This window comes from Nothoprocta perdicaria, unplaced genomic scaffold (assembly GCF_003342845.1).
Source record: "Nothoprocta perdicaria isolate Ctin4 unplaced genomic scaffold, notPer1 scaffold_42, whole genome shotgun sequence".
In the NCBI taxonomy this organism is placed as follows: Eukaryota; Metazoa; Chordata; class Aves; order Tinamiformes; family Tinamidae; genus Nothoprocta; species Nothoprocta perdicaria.
In genome coordinates this window covers 1,866,274-1,874,872 of record NW_020455666.1, presented here as the reverse complement: position 1 = coordinate 1,874,872, position 8,599 = coordinate 1,866,274, and the positions used below count along the sequence as shown (strand labels likewise).

General features: G+C 37.5%; 1 long non-coding RNA gene across 1 annotated transcript in view; it reads left to right on the top strand.

Moving 5' to 3' along the window:
• The first annotated feature begins 293 nt into the window (after positions 1 to 293).
• Positions 294 to 8,599, top strand: part of LOC112953135 — a 90,533-nt gene continuing 82,227 nt past the window's right edge. The window contains exon 1 of the long non-coding RNA XR_003250525.1: positions 294 to 345. This is a non-coding gene — a long non-coding RNA (uncharacterized LOC112953135). The remainder of the gene's footprint in view (positions 346 to 8,599) is intronic.

Here is an 8,599-nt window from a genome sequence, read left to right as displayed (position 1 = left end):
AGACAAAAACACTGGGGCCTCCACCAAAACCGCCACCAGCACACACTGCCAAGCTTGACCAGGAATAGTGCAACCGCTGCCACCCCTGACAGCTGCTGGAACCTTCCAGAAGGGGCGTGGCAGGGAGCACGCGCGGTGCGTCTGGAAGAAGCTGGAACCTTCCAGAAGCGTGTGGGAGGGGCGAAGTGGGGGGGGCGGGGCGGGGGGCTCGTGCGCCGCTGCCTCGAAGGAGCAGGAATGTTCCAGAAGGCGCGTGGGAGGGGCGGGGAAGGCAACGCTGAGCTGCTGGGGTAGGAAGGTGAGAGCAGTCGGAGATATGTAGAACTGCAGCGAACCGCTTGTCAGGTAAGTGCAAAATAACGAATAAAGAGAGGCTCCATGTTAAAGATAATAAGGAGTTATCTTTTTACATGCCTTGTCTTACACACCTTGCATCCCCTGGTGCTCATTTAGAAAAATTGTGATTGCAAGCACACTCATTTAAGGAGAGGGGTTTGGGGAAAGAGGGAGCAGGAAAGAAAAAAAGGTTTCTTGGTTTGTTTTGATTCTTCTAAAGGCATCAGAAATAGCTTTTGGTAGTCTTTAAATGACGGTTTGTAGTCTTGAAATTCAGTTGATCTATAGGGTAATAGTTGTTAACAACCTTGCTCACTCTATATAAGCAATCAGCAGTGTCACTAGATTAAATAGGTCCTTTCCAAAAGGGGAGAAAGGATAAAGGCAGTTGAATTGCCTTTGTCCTGGCCGCAGGATCGAGAACTATTACACTGGGCGTTTCCCCAGTGTCTGGAGAATGTTTGGAAGAGCAGCATGATCGCGAGGTTTCTCAGTCTGTTTCTGATCATKTTTCCATGGCCTTCCACTTAAGAGATCTCGGGAGAGAGCCACATAGGAAGCAGATTTAATAACCACCTAGTATGTATCTCATAGCAAACCCGACTGCTTAGTTGTGCCTGTACACATCTGTACCACATAAGCAATGCAGGCTCCCCCTGGTGGTTGATTTTAAGCAAAAAAAAAAAAACAAAAAAATGTAGGGGATTTGGTTTTAGCTTTATGGAATAAAATGTGTTTGAGAACACGTAACTTCAGGATAACTTTACTCTGAAGCACTGATCAGTAACTACTTTGAGTGTGAGTGATTGTAGAGGCTTCTAAGTTTTGACCATGAAAACGCTTTAGTATGTGGAGATTTTTCAGGCTTTAATTTAAAGCCTGTGAAAATAAGTACATTAAGCATYAAGTGACTCAGTCTTATTTCATAATATTCAAGGAAGTTCCATTACACTGATGAATTTATTTGCATGCCTGTTGTGACCACCCTTGATATTATATCAAAGTAAGTATCCTCTAGAGATAGAGGAATAAAGTGATGTTTAAGAAAAAATTAAAATGTGTTTAAATAAAATCATAAGTACTCGCAAAAAAGAAGTTCCTGGATTTGCATCAGTGGTGACCTCACATTTTATAGGTGAAGATGATCTTCAAATTATCCAAAAAAATCCACAAAGCAAGAAGCCCAGATAATTTGCATATCTAACATGGTTACACAGCTTCCAGCTGTCAAGACAAACTATTCAACCTCAGTTCCATGGGGATGCAATTAAAAATCTAGTAGATCTTAACTGCTCAGTTAAAAATCTCATAATTGGCTAAATATAGTCTGCTAATTATAAGCCAATTTGTATTAGAGCCTTCCATCAGGTCAGAAGCAAGTATTTAATTGAAATGGGCAATTTTAGTATTACTTGCAGTCCAAAGTAAAGCATATCAAGATGTAGTGGCAGCCTGGGAGGTGAATTCTAACAGCGTAATAACTCCTGGTGCCTGCACAGCTGCACCCAAACCTCGAGCAGGAGAGATGGGGACAAGAGTTATTGACAATAACAATAAGAGTTATTTAAGTACTGGATGATTGATGCAGATCTTACCGGAATTTCTAAACAGTCAACTCAAAAGCATATACTTCAGTAGCATGTGATTTTGATTGCAAAAAGTGATTTTGTTACCATAGAACATACTATTGTTTGCCAGTGTTTCAGTTCATCCTCCCCTCCCTTTCAAATTTCGTTCTCATCTAATGCTGTAGTAAAGTGCTCATTCCCAGGTCTTTGTAGAAAGTGTTTCCTACTTCCGATGTAGCCTTTTGTGAAGTTCATGACCTTATTCAGTCATAAATTTCATAGCTTTACAAACTGTTAAAAGTTACTTCAGGCTTGTTTATATGCTTCCTGTCCTCTCTCTTAAGAAGCGTTAGAATTGTCAGTTTTACTGAAGCAAGTTGTGCCTTTAAGAAATGTTCTTCTGTCAGTTTGTTTTATATTTTAGGCCAATCTTTCTAGAATCCTTACCTAACCTTTACAGTACTGAATGAGGGGGGGGAAAAAGGTTGCTAGGATACTTACACAGATTAGCTGCACTAGAAATAAGACAAAAGAATCTAACATTGAGTTAAACAACTACTTTCAACAGCTGTCAAGATTTCATAGTCCCCTGCTTTGAGAGAAAGAAATAGAAGCTATTAATAGAAAACAAATTTCACAGGCATATAGCATGTTAAAACATTGCCCTCATGAGTCAAATTTAAGTGAATCCAGATGATACTTCTCTTCATATTTTTCTGAGAATTTGATCATTATTTGTTAGACGTTTAATATTTTTATCACCCATCCACACTTCAAGGTGAAGCTTTGGAGCACTGAACCTTCAGCAAGGTGCTAGATTACTAGCTAAATGAAATTTAATCCCTAAACCCAAGTGGAGTTCAAGATTTCAGTGAGACTTGAGTGGAGTGGGGACACAGTGGTGCTGAACCTTCATTTCATATCAGTTTAAGATATGAATGCATGCCAGCAATTTATCCTGTAAGTGCTATAATAATAAATTGAACCCATGTTTCCCCACATTATCTCAAATCATCAGAATAATCTTTTTTCTTGAATAGCTTTGGAAGCCTAAAGGGAAGAAAAAAGAGCCAGTTCTATAATGATTTTATGACTATCTAGTCTTCCATTCTGTTATCTGGTTCAAGTAGGAATATGTTCTGCACTCCTTTTGATGCTGCATAAATAACAGAAGAACATACATAACTTTCTTACATATACATTTTTTTTTATATATGAGATAAATTAAGAGCACATTATAATGCCCATTATGGTCTTTGCACTCTCTGGACAAGTCAATACACAATATTTATCAGAAGCCTTCCCCGCACTAGGAGGCCTCCTTGATTTTCCTCTTGTGTAATTTAGCGCTATGACTCTTCTGCAACCATATGCTTTCCTTCTCTTGGCCCTTGTAAGAGGCAAGTATAAACTTGGATTAAAAAAAAAAAAACAAAAACAAAATAAAACCCCACAGAATAAAACACCCACACATTGCCTGCATAAATGAGGCAGGGCTATTCACAATCTGAGATGCCAGATTGGTAAGAATCCAAATGCAGCTGCATAAAGAGAGCAAACAGCAAGCTGGAATAGAGGCACGCTGGGATAACTGCAAATATGTCAGAGCAGGGAATGCAATTTTATGCCAAGAAAAAAAATGAATCATTTCTGCAGTACCTGCTGAATAAAAAATAGAGTCTGTAATGCTACAAAGCCAAAGACTTGCATGGGAAAGTAAGGTGTATGAATTAAGTAGTGGCATGGTCTAATAGGTCACTTTATAAGAACACTAAAGAGCCAGCCAGCATCAGGGTACAGCAAGAACCAACTGTCCCTAAGGGACAGGGAATCAACCACAATAACCCAGCCAACAGGGCAGGCCCAGAGAGATAGTTGGAGTCAGCCAAAAGTACAGATCACAGGAGTTCACAGTAAAGATGTAAAGCTAGAAATATGAGACAGAAGCAAGTTTAACAATAGTAACCAGGATCAGACACAAACCAGACATTGCCAGGCAGCTCCACAGTGAACAAGGCAGCTCCAACATTGAGCTAGGAAAGCCATCAATGGGTCAAAATTCAGCTCAACAGAAACCAGCGTTCACTTCACTACAACAGCACTTACAGAGATGGTGAGGACCTTGAGCTTAAATGGTGCTCAGGACCATTGGGCAGGGGGTGGGTGGGATAAGGGCCTCAGGTGAGGCTTTTTAGGCCTATTACTACACTCAGGACATTGATATCCAGCATCTGTTTCTGAATAGCTCTGCTAGTGATGTGATCTTGGGAAGTTGTTTTGCTATTTGAATATAGATTGATTTTTTCACTCCTCTTCATATCTCTTTCTCAGTCTATTTGTAACATACTGCAAAAGGATGCTGGTCTTCATGCACATAGAGGACTTGGGTCTCTGCTAAAGAAAAGTAGTAATGTGCAACAGAATAAAGAAAACATCAAATAACAGAACAATTTACACAAGTGAATAATCAAAAACTAAGGTCTGGGGGATTGCTGGAACGTGAGGGAAATTACAGAACTGGATTTTCTATGTTATATAAGATAAAACACAAGTCCAAATAGACCCATAAGAAAATAAAAACAAAACAGTCCAGAAATGTAATTGTTTCCTTCTTAGTTTTTGTAATCATTTTCCTGAATTCTACAGTTCTTCTGTCTGTGATTCAGACTTCTAACACATGTTACATCGCCACTGATTGTGGACAATCTCTGCCTTTCATCAGTCAGCATGTCTGCAGTCTGGGGGAGCACCACTGCTGAGCTGCAGTTGAATGAGGGTTCTAGTGTAAGGGCATTATCACCACGCCATCCATTTCATGACTACTTGCAGTCCCTATTGGTGAATTAAAAAAGAGCGCAAATTAAAGCAAATTTTGCACAAGGAGTTGCTTTTTAGGTGTATATAACAACATACTGTGTTGATGAGAAGCCGAAAGCCCAAATCTGTTAAGAGCTTTGAATCCCTCAGTATAGCTAAAGTCAAGTTGCATTGGAAGTCAACATGAATACTGAAGAAAAACATTGAGAACTAGAGATACTAAACTTGATCATCCAGATTTAGTGAAAGATTGAGACTAAAACTTGGCTGATAGCATTATTTCAGTGGAGCATATTCTGAGGACACGACCTTTCAGCAATATGGAATTGATGATAACAGATGAAAATAAATTGAACGGGCTTACACATTTTTGGGGTTTACACACTCCCAGATGAATGACATTTTCATCAGACTCAAAATCACATGTTCAAATTCTGCAAACATATGAACTTTAACTTTTATATATGTATATATTATATACATATTATATTTATATATATATATATTCTTTACAGGGCAAGTTTTAATTTGCCAAGCATTTATTTTAGTAATATGAATAATTCAAGTCATCACAGTACTTGATTAAGCATTGATGTATTTCAAATCATTTGTTAGGTAACCACTGTAGCACAAAATACCTGTTTCTGTCTTGGAATCTTAAGATACAAATAATAGGTATTTATCTTGTTCAGTCAAAAAAGGACAGACAGTTCAGTCAAAGAAGGACAAAGCAAATAAACACGACATAATTCACCTTTATCCAGACATGTGGGAGCTCTCCTGGAGGAACAAGAAAAATTGAAATAGCGTGCAAAGAGGAAAGACCTGCAAACAATTTCCTTTTTTTTTTTTTAATTTTAGATTGTAAATAGCAGAGAGTCTATTTCAATTGTAAATATGATCTGAAAATGAACAAAATCAGTTGCAACTTAAGTTTAATGTTAGCCTATGGATGACTTTCCACAGATAAACTTTTAGCAACAGCTTGTGTTTGGTATAAATAATGTCAAATTCGGATATGGCTTAAGGAAAAAAATGCATTTATAGCAGCAAACTATTCTGAATTAAGTTCCTAATGATCCAGTATCATAATACAGTAACATGACAGTCAAAAGTAATGGAATTATGTCAGGCTGTATATCAATGTGACTAAGATTTGGGAGAAGCTAGCTGTTTGCAGCCACTAATGGATTTCAGCATAAGTGACAAAATGATAAACCTGCTAGGAAATACAACTTCTTTTTTTTTCTTTTCTTTTTTCTGTTCAAATTCTTCAGTGTTTCACTAGACTATTAATCTTTTCCAAAGTGTTACTAGTCAATGTATTAAAGTATAAGGAAGAGGGATAGCAGTTAGGCTGATACGTACATTGTGAGGTCATGCTCTGTGATTCAGAGTTGCAATATTCCCAGTCTGTGTTTTAAGTATTGTGTTAATATGGATTTAGATTTAACAGAAAATAATGAAACACACTTACTCTGATGCTGTTTGTTAGAAGGACAAGGTTTTCTATTACTATTTTTATTACTCTAGTAATATTAATATAATGCTTTTTCTTTGGGAATTTTTCAGGTTCCCCTCCCACCTTGTCTCACTCCTTGGGAAGACTGAGTTCTTTCCGCTTTTCCACATATTAGCTTTCTTTATATTTTTGCTCTGACACTGATGACATGCAATATTCAAGTGTACTGAAACTATCACCTCACATATCTTTCTATCCTGAATGGCACATACTCTGTTCTGAAAGAAGCTGAAATCTGCCCATTAAAAAGTCTACTTTAACCATTTTGTTGATAGACTTGTAAGTGCCAACACTTGCCAAGACTTCGTCACTCTGTGTCCCCTCACTCCTCTTCTGAATTTGCCTGTGAGGTGCATTGCAGGACACATTCTTGTGCCAAAACATTGTGTGCACATGAATTCTTACCTTACAGTAGGCACATGACGTGATTTAAAAGATTAATGTCCTAATATCTGTCTTGCTTGAAAGATGGAAGTACATAGCAAAATATAAAGTTTCTCAGAAGTACAGTTAAGAAATAGGGTCAGAAATGAAAGGATTCTAAACAAGCTCATTCTAGAGATATTTTTAAGGTCCTTTCATTAGCAATTTATTTGCTGAAGCTTTTGTATAATGCAGTTTTATTACAAACTGTTCGGTTTAGAGATCATCAGAAGTCTCTCTGCATTGGAGTTTGTGCGTGAAACTGAAAGGACCTAGTGGCTGAACAAAACTCTTAAAAAAGAGAGGATATGGCCAGCTGCTTTGGAAAAGAGTAAAAGTCCGTTCAGATGCCAGAAGAGCTGAGATGTGTTAAGACCACCCAGAAGACAAATAGCCTGCCAAATACTCAAAATCCAAAGTACATCTCACATAAAGGGCAGCAGTTTACTTTGAGAATTCTCAGGACTATCCTGATTTGACTTCTTACGTTTCAGTATTTAGAGCTGTAGTAAAGACCTTGCAGCTCAAATTTTGCATTTGTAATTACTTAATCTTTCTTGTATCAAAAAGCAGTATGTTAAAGAAATAGGCAATAATTAAAGTGGAAGCAGAGATGAGGTGAGAAATACCTCTGTTGGGAGACTCTGTTAGGCACCAAGAGTTTGCAATTACGGCATTTTTTAGGGAACCTGAGTTTTAGTCCCTACTGCAGGAGGTGCTCAGACTATCTAATATACAACACGTAACTGAGGAGAAAATAGAGAAGTGTTAACTGTACAGCAGCAGGTGGACACAATGGACACAAATTCTTGTTTCTGTGAAGAAGTAGATCTTTGAATTTTAAAATACCTTATATTGCCTTTATTAATGCAGGCAATAATTGTTACTTGGTTATTTGTTATTTAGCAAAATTGTTATTCAGTGGAAAACTTTGGAGAAGATCAAAAAAACTGTCATTTAGTTTTAGTAGCTGTGTATTCTTATTGAGGACTTCATTAAAAAAAAACCTCAAATGATCTGTTATTTGAAAACTGGAAGTGTTCGTTGGCTTCATTGAATTGGTTAAATTGTCTTAAGTCAAAATGACATAGACAAGTCCTAAATTAACTGCAGATTGTCACAACAGCCATTGACAGAAGGCTATGACTTTTCCATTAATCAACCATGATCTTTATTTTAGTCAGTCTGGTTAATTTTCTTTTGCTTTCATTTTGGCATATTGAAGATCAGCTCGTCAATGTATGCAATTTGAGATTTTATTGTTGATGACAAATTGAAACTGAAAATAGTTTTATAAAATTATGGGTGCCATTAGAAATAAAACAGAACAATGTAATTACAGAGAAAATCATTACAACTTGATAAGGAATGAACAGGGAAAATCAGCTGCAGAATCAGACACGGATTTTGAGCTATGTATAAATGACTTTGTATTTGCAGCTGAGCTGCTAGCTTCACGAATTGTTAACTCGTTAAGAACACCGTTTTAGTCTGAAGGAGTTTGTAACTTCCTAGTTTACATTGTGCTCAACAGCTTGTAGTTTGGCATCCAAGCTGTACAGTTTAAGGAACACCATCATCTTCATGTATGGTTGATGGTGAAGTTGGTGRTGATTACTTGGCAGACTTGGAGTGAGGGTACCTCTGTCTTGTCACTGAAACAGGACTGTTTTCACATTCAGAAGTCAGTCAGGTTTCCCCCTCCTAACTGAATATCTTACTATAAAGGCTGGAAAAATTGTCTGTATTTGTTCATGGTGCCAATAGTCTTTTAAGTATTTTAGACAAAATGAGATCACTTGAGTAGGAAGTATTCCCTAGGTTTCTTTTTGGATCATCCATAACAACAAAAGATACGATTTTAAGTGATTTCAGTGGAAGGGTATGGTAGAAATTTAGCCTACATGTTTGTGATGAATATACGTATTCCCAT